This window comes from Eleutherodactylus coqui, chromosome 3, assembly GCF_035609145.1.
Source record: "Eleutherodactylus coqui strain aEleCoq1 chromosome 3, aEleCoq1.hap1, whole genome shotgun sequence".
Lineage (NCBI taxonomy): Eukaryota > Metazoa > Chordata > Amphibia > Anura > Eleutherodactylidae > Eleutherodactylus > Eleutherodactylus coqui.
Genome location: NC_089839.1, coordinates 43,113,999 through 43,127,073, shown reverse-complemented (window position 1 = coordinate 43,127,073; position 13,075 = coordinate 43,113,999).

Below are 13,075 nucleotides of genomic sequence, written 5' to 3'. Positions count from 1 at the left end.
AGTGTGTGAAGAGAACAATGTGAAAGAAGTTGCAGGTGAAGAGAACAACGTGAAAGAAATTGCAGGGAAAAGCAAAACAGAATCAGAAAAGGCAGACTCTACACAAGGACTTGAAGAGAAGCAACTGAAGAGCCAACAGCAGTTCATGAATGAGGAAGCAATTGAGCTAGAGAATGAGAGAGATGAGTTTCAGGAAGAGATTTGAAATTGAGCAATTGCAGCAAAAAAGTGTCAGAGAAGGGACAACTACACTCAGAGAGAGAAAGAGACCCCCTAGCATGGTGCTTCGGCCCTGGAAAGATAGGTCCTGAGATAACGTCTATGGCCTCTATCAGAGGGGGGATATCTGGTGCTGCATATCAGAAGATGGCCTTCAGGGAACATGAACTCAGGCATTCCGTGTGCTAAATTAGCTGGGGCAGCTGTAGGGATGTGGTTGGAGGAGATAAAACCTTCAGACACACTCCTGAAAAGGGGGGAGACGCTGCTAACGCAGCTACAGGAGCTGCAAGCCTGAGGTATGGTGCGGGTCTGACAGGGGAAGACACCCACTATATGCCCTGGTTGGGTATAGCGACAAAGACTGTGAGTTGTCAACCCAGAAGTTGTGTTCCAGTGTATATGCAGTGTGTTGATGCTGTAAACCTTTTCTGTGTGCAATAAAGCTGGCAGATGCCAGAGTTTTCAAGAATCTCTGTGAGAGTGGTGCCAACCATCTTAGGTGAAGAAGATGGCGGTCCCAGTAACCCCCAAGTTATATTATATATATAATATAGTGGATATAAAAAAAATTCACATATATATAGTTTATCTGTTGTCCTAGCAAATGTTTGCCTGACAGGTATCTTAATTAGCAGCTTTAGTAGGGCTTGTTCAGATCTACGTTAGGGATTTCTGTTTGAATTACGTCTGTCCCATTTTTGTAACAGAAAAGTAGAATTCAAATAAAATTATGCATTTCTATTTTACCCCAATGATTACAATAGGTTTTAAAAAAAAAAGAGTATTTCTAATATGTATCCCTATATTACCTTCTGGTCTCAAATAAATGAGTGCATGATATGAGGTGCAGTTATTATGTCATATATCATAGTATACCTATATATATACATATACATCACATAAATGGTACCTGTTCCACATGTACACAGGAGCTTGCAGCAACTTCTGCTTCACAGTCATAACCCACCTGTGCAAGCTTAGACTTTCTGCCCACTCCCTCCTTCCACCAATCAGCTCTGGTCCACTCCTATCTAGCGCCTTTGTGCCATGCTGCAGCCACCACCTGTGCACTTCTTTGATCTCATACTCTCTGCTGGTCACCTTCATCCCTGGGACTCACAGACACACAGGAGCAGAGAAAAGCTCCCTGGGGATTTTCAGGTTTTTTTGGGAGTCCGGGAGATCTCCCGATTTTCAAGACGTCTCCTGGATGTTTTGGAAGAGTTGGCAGGCATGCATAGGCTATTTTTATTAATTGTACTTCAATAGGCTCCAACTGCGAGACATCACTCCTGCCTCATGGGACTGTGGGATAGCCCTCAAAATCCGGGACTGTATCACTAAATCCAGTACAGTTAGGAGACCATAAATTACTGCACATTATATAGGCTGGGTGGGTATACTCCTGATAACAAAGACTCCTCTGTATCGTAATACAACATTCATGTGCATAAATAGCTGCCTTAGACCAGTGTTCCCCAACTCCAGTCCTCAGGGACCGCCAACAGGTCATGTTTTCTGGATTTCCTCACTGTTGCACAGGTGATATAATTATTGTCGGTGCCTCAGACATTGCCACAGGTGTTCTTATCATAAGATATACTGAAAACATGACCTGTTGGTGGTCCCTGAGGACTGGAGTTGGGGCCCCCTGCCTTAGACAATCATACCTCCAGTTAGTGAGTGTGTACTGTTAACATTTTCAATATGATCGACCTAAATGCAGCATTAGATAAAGAGCCACATTGTTTCCTCCTATGTAGGCTACACAACTACTCTAAAACACTGGAGGATAAAGTTAATTATCTCTATTTACAGACACAGTAAGACATGGAGACAGTGTGCAGGCGTGGAGCTTGACTACCCACATTGCCTGATTACAAGCATTTCAGCTAAATACACTTGAGGGATTCTGATAGAAATGTATATCTAATATATATGATTTTATTAAAAAAACAACGTCATTTATACTATTGTCTATTATTTTCTAATGAACTATCGTGAAATCAAAGCAAATAAAATGTTTGGAATTCTTACAAGAATAATTTTAGACTTTTCTCCCCGAGACTATGAAGTTGTCTTTCAAAAGGTAATATTATTGATTTCTAATTTAATTAGTTTTTTCACACTATTTTTAGTACCTAAATAATTATTTCAATCTTTTTCTGCTTTCCCAAAAATATTTAAGGGGTTTTTCTAGGATTTTGCTCGAATAGGCCATTACTTTCTGACCATTGGTGGTCTCATTGCCTGGATCGATACTCAGAATGAGGGGTTTCAGCTACTTAAAGGGGTTATGCTACTACATCATTTATAATTATTCTGGCAGAAGGCATTTGATTAATTATTTTTTTGTATTAGCAGCTATTAAAAAATGATGCCCCAGTACAAATATAACAAAAAAAGGTTTTTTTTAAGTAACGTGTTACCCAATAGAGCAAAATGTGATTGTTCTCAGCAAGAGAAGCCAAGTAATCTTGTATATCTGATACCTTTTAATGGCTAACAAAAAGACAGGATGTAATAGCGAGCTTTCAGACCTATTTAGGGTTCTTCTTCAGGCTTAATGGAATAGATCCGAAAATGCACAGGCATATATATACACACATACATATGAAAAGTCACAGACATGGTGTGATTAATTTGCACTTAAAACAATACCAGAACAGGATGAGCAGAAGAGTTGATACTTAATTAGTCCACTGATAAGGGATGTGAAAGTATTATTGGTGGTGGGAATCACCAGCATGTTATCTGTGCTATAGATTTCTCATAATCTCCAGTGGTGCATGAAACCACCTCCAATGCTAATCCCAGTCTTGAGTGTCAAAGATGGTTATAAATTTGTACTTTCAAATTCTTCTATGACGTTGAGATTTGAAGTCGCCTTTTAATACAGTAACTTCATATATTCTATGTTGTGTCCGTAACTAGAAAAATGCTTCACCACAGGTAATTCTGTCTTTCTTTCTTTAATTGTGTGGCGGTGAGATCTCATCCTCGCTGTCAGCTTTTGCCCTGTTTTTTGTTAGCCATTAAAAAAGTATCATATCTACAAGATTACTTGGTTTCTCTTGCTGAGAACAAGTTCAAATATGTTCACTTCTGCATGTGGCTGATGGTGCCCAGTGTTGTTACAACTGCCCAAAGATGCATTTGTCTCCTCTTTGGTAGCTGAGCATGTGTAAGGGGGTAGCCCGGGTTCAAGTTCGTGTTGCAACAAGCTCAGTGGAATAGTTCATTTTTTTGTTTGCATCACCATGTTATGGTTGTTATGGTTATTATAATGTTGTTGCATAAGGGCTCAGATGATGCTTCGTTGGATGGTATAAGGACAAGCTTTGACAGGGGGTGAAAAATGACTACAATTTGATATATTTTTGAGAGTGTTGTATGCTACTTCCCATCAGCTGTGGGGATCACGTGGAATGTCTGAAGGACTCAGGCACCATAGAGAGGTACACTGGCTCTGTATGTAGTGTAGTACATACCAGAAGTTGCAATAGGAGGAAAGGCTCCCAGTTGGGTCCTGTATCAGGCCTTTTGACATGGCTAGGTAAGTTAGGCCTACAGCCTGAGTCTCCTGTTACAGAAGAGATTGCAGTGAGAATCGAAGCATGCCTGTAACTGTCAGACTGATGGAGACAGTATCATATCTACAAGATTACTTGGTTTCTCTTGCTGAGAACAAGTTCAAATATGTTCACCTCTGCATGTAGCTCATGGTGCCCAGTGTTGTTACAACTGCCCAAAGATGCATTTGTCAACTGTCTGGTAGCTGAGCATGTGTAAGGGGGTAGCCCAAGTTCGAGTTCGTGTTGCAACAAGCTCAGAGGAATAGTTCATATTTTTGTTCGTATCACCATGTTATGGTTGATATGGCTATTATAATGTTGTTGCATAAGGGCTCAGATGATGCTTCGCTGGATGGTATAAGGACAACCTTTGACAGGGCATGATAAATTACATTTATAGATAGATAGATAGATATTTTATATATATTTTTTAGAGTGTTGTATGCTACTTCCCATCTGCTGTGGGGATCACGTGGGATGTCTGGAGAACTCAGGCACCATAGAGAGTTACACTGGCTCTGTATGTAGTGTAGTACACACCAGAAGTTGCAATAGGAGGAATGGCTCCCAGTTGGGTCCTGTATCAGGCCTTTTGACATGGCTAGGATAAGTTAGCCCTATGGCCTGAGGAGTCTCCTGTTACAGAGGAGATTGCAGTGAGAATCGAAGCATGCCTGTAACTGTCAGACTGATGGGGAGAAGCTGAATACGTAGATGACTGTCCACATGCTTCTTGCCTGGATTTGCACTTGATAATTTTGCACACTGTGACAGCAAGGACTTTATTAGGATTGCATCTCAGCAGCCTTTATTATAGTGGAGTTCTGTTCAGAGTAACTAGAAGTCTCCTCTCTCACTTTTCAGGTGTCTTCTCACACCCCTTCTGGGTGCTCCCCTTGGGGAGAGATGATGCCATCCCCCAACCCATACACATCCCCTAGGTGTCTCCACACACTTTTTGGGTGCTCTCCTTAAGGAGAGACGACACCCCTCTTGACCCACATCACAGGCCTCTCACCAGCCAAGCCAGAAACCTACTGCACACTGATGAGGGGCAAACACCCTGAAACAGCTGTCTATGTATGGTTTGCTGGCTTGGCTTCCTATTCCCAATCATTGTTTTACAGAATGTTAAAAAGTCGCACATTGATTTGAAGGAATGCTGCCATCCAATAGGTGGCGCTGCAGAGGTATTGTTCCATCTTCCTTATTTGCATAGAAGAACCACATCCTAGCACTATGCCACAACATACTAAGATCGTGATGTCCGTTTAAGAAAAATGTCAAATTAGAAATTCAGGAATCTATTTCCTTCTGCTGACTCAATGGCTCTGGAATCGTAGAGAAATATTGAGGGGAGTGGGAGGCACAACATATTGTTTTAGCAAATTAAAGCTATACAATTTTCCATAAACCTTCTATATTAGGCGTGCATACCAAGATCCATGTATAAGTATAGTTTATGGACTCCTTGAATCCTAGCTGTTAATTTGAGGCTAATGGGTGCTATTCATAAATCACCTCATACAGAGCACTCCAGAAATTTTCTCATCGCTGTTCCAATTCATCAGTAATTTTTAGACATGGATAGGATAGAAGCACATATCACATGCAATAGAGAGCACTATTAATGCTTGCTTAGGGCCTGTATAAAGCTGCACAAGTTGCACATATGTAGTGGCTAGAGATGAGCGAGCACCAAAATGCTCGGGTGCTCGTTACTCGAGACGAATTTTTCACGATGCTCGAGGGTTCGTTTCGAGTAACGAACCCCATTGAAGTCAATGGGCGACTCGAGCATTTTTGTATATCGCCAATGCTCGCTAAGGTTTTCATTTGTGAAAATCGGGGCAATTCAAGAAAGTGATGGGAACGACACAGAAACGGATAGGGCAGGCGAGGGGCTACATGTTGGGCTGCATCTCAAGTTCCCAGGTCCCACTATTAAGCCACAATAGCGGCAAGAGTGGGCCCCCCCCTCCCAACAATTTTTACTTCTGAAAAGCCCTCATTAGCAATGCATACCTTAGCTAAGCACCACACTACCTCCAACAAAGCACAATCACTGCCTGCATGACACTCCGCTGCCACTTCTCCTGGGTTACATGCTGCCAATTCCCCCCCCCCCGCCCACGACCCAGTGTCCACAGCGCACACCAAACTGTCCCTGCCCAGCCTTCAGCTGCCCTCATGCCACGCCACCCTCATGTCCATTTATAAGGGCGTCTGCCACAGGAAAAGCAGGCACACACTGCAGAGGGTTGGCACGGCTAGGCAGGGACCCTCTTTAAAAGGGGCGGGACGATAGCCCACAATGCTGTACAGAAGCAATGAGAAATCCAATCCTGTGCCACCTCCATCTGGAGCTGCACACGTGGGCATAGCAATGGGGAACCTATGTGCCACACACTATTCATTCTGTCAAGGTGTCTGCACGCCCCAGTCAGACCGCGGTTTTTTTATAAATAGTCACAGGCAGGTACAACTCTGCAATGGGAATTCCGTGTGCACCCACAGCATGGGTGGCTCCCTGGAACCCACCCGCTGTACATAAATGTATCCCATTGCAGTGCCCATCACAGCTGAGGTAGTACTGTCGTGCTTAATGCAGGTGGGCTTCGGCCCACACTGCATGCCCCAGTCAGACTGGGGTTCTTTAGAAGTGGAAACAGATGCATTTACAACTCCCTGTGGACCCACAGCATGGGTGGGCGCCAGGAAGCCACCGGCGGTACATAAAAATATCCCATTGCAGTGCCCATCACAGCTGAGGTAGTAATGTCGTGCTTAATGCAGGTGGGCTTCGGCCCACACTGCATGCCCCAGTCAGACTGGGGTTCTTTAGAAGTGGAAACAGATGCATTTACAACTCCCTGTGGACCCACAGCATGGACGGGTGCCAGGAAGCCACCGGCGGTACATAAAAATATCCCATTGCATTGCCCAACACAGCGGATGTAACGTCAGCTGTAATGCAGGTGGGCTAAAAATTCATTTGATTACACTGTAGGCGAGGGCCCACAAAAATTGCTGTATCAACAGTACTAATGTACCTCAGAAAAATTGGCCATGGCCAACCAAGAGGGCAGGTGAAACCCATTAATCGCTTTGGTTAATGTGGCTTAATTGGTAACTAGGCCAGGAGGCAGCCCAGTTAAAATAAAAATAGTTGGAGGTGAAAGTTTCAACGCTTTAATGATCATTGAAACGTATAAAAATTGTTTAGAGAAATTATATGACTGAGCCTTGTGGGCCTAAGAAAAATTGCCCGTTCGGCGTGATTATGTGAGGTTTCAGGAGGAGGAGGATGAATATTATACACAGATTGATGCAGCGAAAAGGTCCCCGTTTTTGATGGGGATACAGAACGATGCTTCCATCCGCGGGTGCAGCCTACGTATTGCTTAGGTATCGCTGCTGTCCGCTGGTGGAAAAGAGAAGTCTGGGGAAATCCAGGCTTTGTTCATCTTGATGAGTGTTAGTCTGTCGGCACTGTCGGTTGACAGGCGGGTACGCTTATCTGTGATGATTCCCCCAGCCGCACTAAACACCCTCTCTGACAAGACGCTAGCCGCAGGACAAGCAAGCACCTTCAGGGCATACAGCGCGAGTTCAGGCCACGTGTCCAGCTTCGACACCCAGTAGTTGTAGGGGGCAGAGGCGTCACGGAGGACGGTCGTGCGATCGGCTACGTACTCCCTCACCATCCTTTTACAGTGCTCCCGCCGACTCAGCCGTGACTGGGGAGCGGTGACACAGTCTTGCTGGGGAGCCATAAAGCTGTCAAGGGCCTTAAAGAGTGTTGGCCTGCCTGTGCTGTACATCCTGCCTGATCTCTGCGCCTCCCCTGCTACCTGCCCCTCGGAACTGCGCCTTCGGCCACTACCGCAGTCGTATGGGAATTTTACCATCAGTTTGTCCGCCAGGGTCCTGTGGTATAGCAACACTCTCGAACCCCTTTCCTCTTCGGGTATGAGAGTGGAAAGGTTCTCCTTATACCGTGGGTCGAGCAGTGTGTACACCCAGTAATCCGTAGTGGCCAGAATGCGTGTAACGCGAGGGTCACGAGAAAGGCATCCTAACATGAAGTCAGCCATGTGTGCCAGGGTACCTGTACGCAACACATGGCTGTCCTCACTAGGAAGATCACTTTCAGGATCCTCCTCCTCCTCCTCCTCCTCCTCAGGCCATACACGCTGAAAGGATGACAGGCCAGCAGCATGTCTACCCTCACCAGTGGGCCAAGCTGTGTCTTCCCCCTCCTCCTCATCTTCCTCCTCCTCCTCCTCCTCCTCCTTACCGCGCTGAGATATAGACAGGAGGGTGCCCTGACTATCCAGCGACATACTGTCTTCCCCCGGCTCTGTTTCCGAGTGCAAAGCGTCTGTCTTTATGCTTTGCAGGGAACTTCTCAAGAGGCATAGCAGAGGAATGGTGACGCTAATGATTGCAGCATCGCCACTCACCACCTGGGTAGACTCCTCAAAGTTTCCAAGGACCTGGCAGATGTCTGCCAACCAGGCCCACTCTTCTGAAAATAATTGAGGAGGCTGACTCCCACTGCGCCGCCCATGTTGGAGTTGGTATTCCACTATAGCTCTACGCTGCTCATAGAGCCTGGCCAACATGTGGAGCGTAGAGTTCCACCGTGTGGGCACGTCGCACAGCAGTCGGTGAACTGGCAGATTAAACCGATGTTGCAGGGTGCGCAGGGTGGCAGCGTCCGTGTGGGACTTGCGGAAATGTGTGCAGAGCCGGCGCACCTTTCCGAGCAGGTCTGACAAGCGAGGGTAGCTTTTCAGAAAGCGCTGAACCACCAAATTAAAGACGTGGGCCAGGCATGGCACGTGCGTGAGGCTGCCGAGCTGCAGAGCCGCCACCAGGTTACGGCCGTTGTCACACACGACCATGCCCGGTTGGAGGCTCAGCGGCGCAAGCCAGCGGTCGGTCTGCTCTGTCAGACCCTGCAGCAGTTCGTGGGCCGTGTGCCTCTTATCTCCTAAGCTGAGTAGTTTCAGCACGGCCTGCTGACGCTTGCCCACCGCTGTGCTGCCACGCCGCGCGACACCGACTGCTGGCGACGTGCTGCTGCTGACACATCTTGATTGCGAGACAGAGGTTGCGGAGGAGGAGGAGGAGGAGGGTGGTTTAGTGGAGGAAGCATACACCGCCGCAGATACCACCACCGAGCTGTGGCCCGCAATTCTGGGGGTGGGTAGGACGTGAGCGGTCCCAGGCTCTGACTCTGTCCCAGCCTCCACTAAATTCACCCAATGTGCCGTCAGGGAGATATAGTGGCCCTGCCCGCCTGTGCTTGTCCACGTGTCCGTTGTTAAGTGGATCTTGGCAGTAACGGCGTTGGTGAGGGCGCGTACAATGTTGCGGGAGACGTGGTCTTGCAGGGCTGGGACGGCACATCGGGAAAAGTAGTGGCGACTGGGAACTGAGTAGCGCGGGGCCGCCGCCGCCATCATACTTTTGAAGGACTCCGTTTCCACAACCCTATACGGCAGCATCTCCAGGCTGATAAATTTTGCTATGTGCACGTTTAACGCTTGAGCGTGCGGGTGCGTGGCGGCGTACTTGCGCTTGCGCTCAAACACTTGCGCTAGCAACTGCCGGACGGTGCGCTGAGAGACATTGGTGGATGGGGCCGAGGACAGCGGAGGTGAGGGTGTGGGTGCAGGCCAGGAGACGGTAGTGCCTGTGTCCTCAGAGCGGGGTTGGATCTCAGTGGCAGGTTGGGGCACAGGGGGAGAGGCAGCGGTGCAAACCGGAGGCGGTGAACAGCCTTCGTCCCACCTTGTGGGGTGCTTGGCCATCATATGTCTGCGCATGCTGGTGGTGGTGAGGCTGCTGGTGGTGGCTCCCCGGCTGATCTTGGCGCGACAAAGGTTGCACACCACTGTTCGTCGGTCGTCTGCACTCTCAGTGAAAAACTGCCAGACCTTTCAGCACCTCGGCCTCTGCAGGGTGGCATGGCGCGAGGGGGCGCTTTGGGAAACAGTTGGTGGATTATTCGGTCTGGCCCTGCCTCTACCCCTGGCCACCGCACTGCCTCTTGCAACCTGCCCTGCTGCTGCCCTTGCCTCCCCCTCTGAAGACCTGTCCTCAGTAGGCGTAGCAAACCAGGTGGGGTCAGTCACCTCATCGTCCTGCTGCTCTTCCTCAGAATCTTCGGTGCGCTCCTCCCTCGGACTTAATGCCCTTACTACTACCTCACTGATAGACAACTGTGTCTCATCGTCATCGGCCTCCTCACCCACTGAAAGGTCTTGAGACAGTTGCCGGAAGTCCCCAGCCTCATCCCCCGGACCCCGGGAACTTTGCAATGGTTGGGCATCAGTCACGATAAACTCCTCTGGTGGGAGAGGAACCATTGCTGCCCAATCTGAGCAGGGGCCCGAGAACAGTTCCTGGGAGTCTGCCCGCTCCTCAGAATGTCTCATTTTCATGGAGTGAGGAGGCTGGGAGGAAGGAGGAGCAGCAGCCAGAGGATTCTGAGTTGCAGCAGTGGACGGCGCAGAACTCTCGGTGGACTATAGGTTGCTGGAAGCACTTTCTGCCATCCACGACAGGACCTGCTCACACTGCTCATTTTCTAATAAGGGTCTACCGCGTGGACCCATTAAATGTGCTATGAATGTGGGGACGCCAGAAACGTGCCTCTCTCCTAATCCCGCAGCAGTCAGCTGCGATACACCTGGATCAGGAGCTCGGCCTGTGCCCACACCCGGACTAGGGCCTCCGCGTCCTCGGCCGTGCCCACGTCCTCTAGGCCTACCCCTACCCCTCAGCATGCTGTATTACCAGAAATGCTGAAACACAACACTGTAATTTAATGTGCCGCTTATTGGCCTGTGGTTGTAGGCTGAGTTTGCTTACGGAACGCCAGGAAATAATTTTGCGCAAGCCTGCTGTAACACTTAGCTGGCTGCATATTTATTTGGAGAACTACTACCCCCAGCAGACACAGACCCAGAACACTGAGCAGAGTGACAGGCAGGCCAAATAGATTTTTTTCAAATATTTTTTTCAAAAGGACCACTGCGTATATTCAATCTATATATGTCTTCTGGCCCTGCCTACACAATTCTGTCCCTGATGTGTGTGTCACGGAACTGCAGTGTTGCACTGTTATTAAGTGCAACAGAGCGGTGATTTCAGAGCCAGGAAATAATTTTGCGCAAGCCTGCTGTAACACTTAGCTGGCTGCGTATTTATTTTGAGAACTACAACCCGCAGCAGACACGGACCCAGAACAGTGAGCACAGTGACAGGCAGGCCAAATAGTTTTTTTTCAAATATTTTTTTCTAAAGGACCACTGCGTATATTCAATCGATAATATATGTCTTCTGGCCCTGCCTACACACTTCTGTCCCTGTAGTATTACTGCAGGGCGCAATGCTCTGCACGGCCGATATACCAAAAAAAAAAAATGTGCAACACTGCTAAAAGCAGCCTCCACACTACTGCACACTGTTAGATGTGGCCCTAAGAAGGACCGTTGGGGTTCTTGAAGCCTACACTAACTCCTAACGCTCTCCCTACAGCAGCTTCAACACTATAGCACTGTCCCTCAGCTATCTCACAACGCATCTGAGGCGAGCCGCGGGAGGGGCCGATTTTTATACTCCGGTGACACCTGATCTCCCAAGCCACTCACAGCAGGGGGGTGGTATAGGGCTTGAACGACGCAGGGGGAAGTTGTAATGCCTTCCCTGTCTTTCAATTGGCCAGAAAAGCACGCTAACGTCTCAGAGATGAAAGTGAAAGTAACTCGAACATCGCCTGGTACTCGTTACGAGTAACGAGCATCTCGAACACGCTAATACTCGAACGAGTATCAAGCTCGGACGAGTACGTTCGCTCATCTCTAGTAGTGGCATAACTATTGGCGTTGAAGATGTAGCAGATACATCCTATCCCTGGTGCCTAAGGGAGCCCAAAGGCCCTATGTCCCATAGGAAGACACTATTATTCTAAATTTCACACAGGAGTTGTAGGATTTTCTAATATAGTCTTTCAGGGAGGCCCATAAACTTCAGCTTATTCTTTTGCATTTATGACATTTTGGCCACTAAGTGCATGTATCTAGAACTAGTCGTGATATAACTGACAGTTATAGACTGTTGATGGCCTATCCTTAGGATAGGTCATCAATAGTAGAACAGTGAACGTCCATCACCTAAGACCCACACTATCATCGAGAGGGTGCACTGAGCTGATTTCTGCCTCAAGCAGACAGCTTTGTTCCCACGGCAGTGGGTAGGCTTGGTATTGCAGGTCAAGTTCCCATTGAAATGAATGGGTGTGATACCAAGCCTGGCCACTACAATGGGAACGGAACTGTCTGCTTTCCGCAGAAGTCAGCTTAGTGCACAAGAACACTGGCCAGACAAACTGTTGATTGACAAGGAGTCCCAGGTGACAGACCCCTGATGATCTACTATTGAGTCAATTCTGAGGCTAGGCCATCAATAGCTTACAAATGTACCACCCCTTTAAAGGGGTTCTGACATGAAGAAAAAAAAATTGTACTCACCTTGCCTGGCCTGGCCCGATCGCCAGGCATGTCCCCTCCAGCCGGCATCATCTTCTGTGCCTTTAAAGCAGAGCAGGAGCGGTCAAAAAGACCGCTTCCTGGCTCTGCTCCGTCCGTCAGGCACTTCCGAGGTCAACGGACGGACCGCTCACAGCAAGCACGTCACAAGCAGTGCTTGCTGTGGGCGGCCCGTCCGTCCGGCTGAACTCCGGAGTGCTGCGCATGCGCAGTGGAGACGCAGCCCGTCCTGACTCCTGTCAGAGGGCACCTCTCTACTGCGCATGCGCGCGATCCCGGAGCGGCGCGGCTGCTGGAGGAAGAAGACTGCCTGCCGGGAGCTGACCCCCCGATGTCAACAACAACAGAAGACAAGGTAAGTGTTATATTTTTATGCTTTAGCAGCCATTAAACCATGGGTTCCCTGGGTCCATTAGGCACACCAGGGGACAATGGCTGCTAAAGCATAAAAAAATTATTCATGTCAGAACCCCTTTAAACCCACTTGCAATGTCATAGCAATGTATCTCACTTTAAAACACTGGTGATGTCATAGTGATCTATTTCACTTTAACACACTTGTGATGTCATAGTGATCTATCTCACTTTAACGCACTCGTGAAGTCACAGAAGCTAACAGCCGTTTATTGAAATTCACATGTGATGTCACAGCAGCTTATCAGATAGAAAAGCAGTTGTGATGGCTCTAACCAGACTAAAATCAACCACTGATAT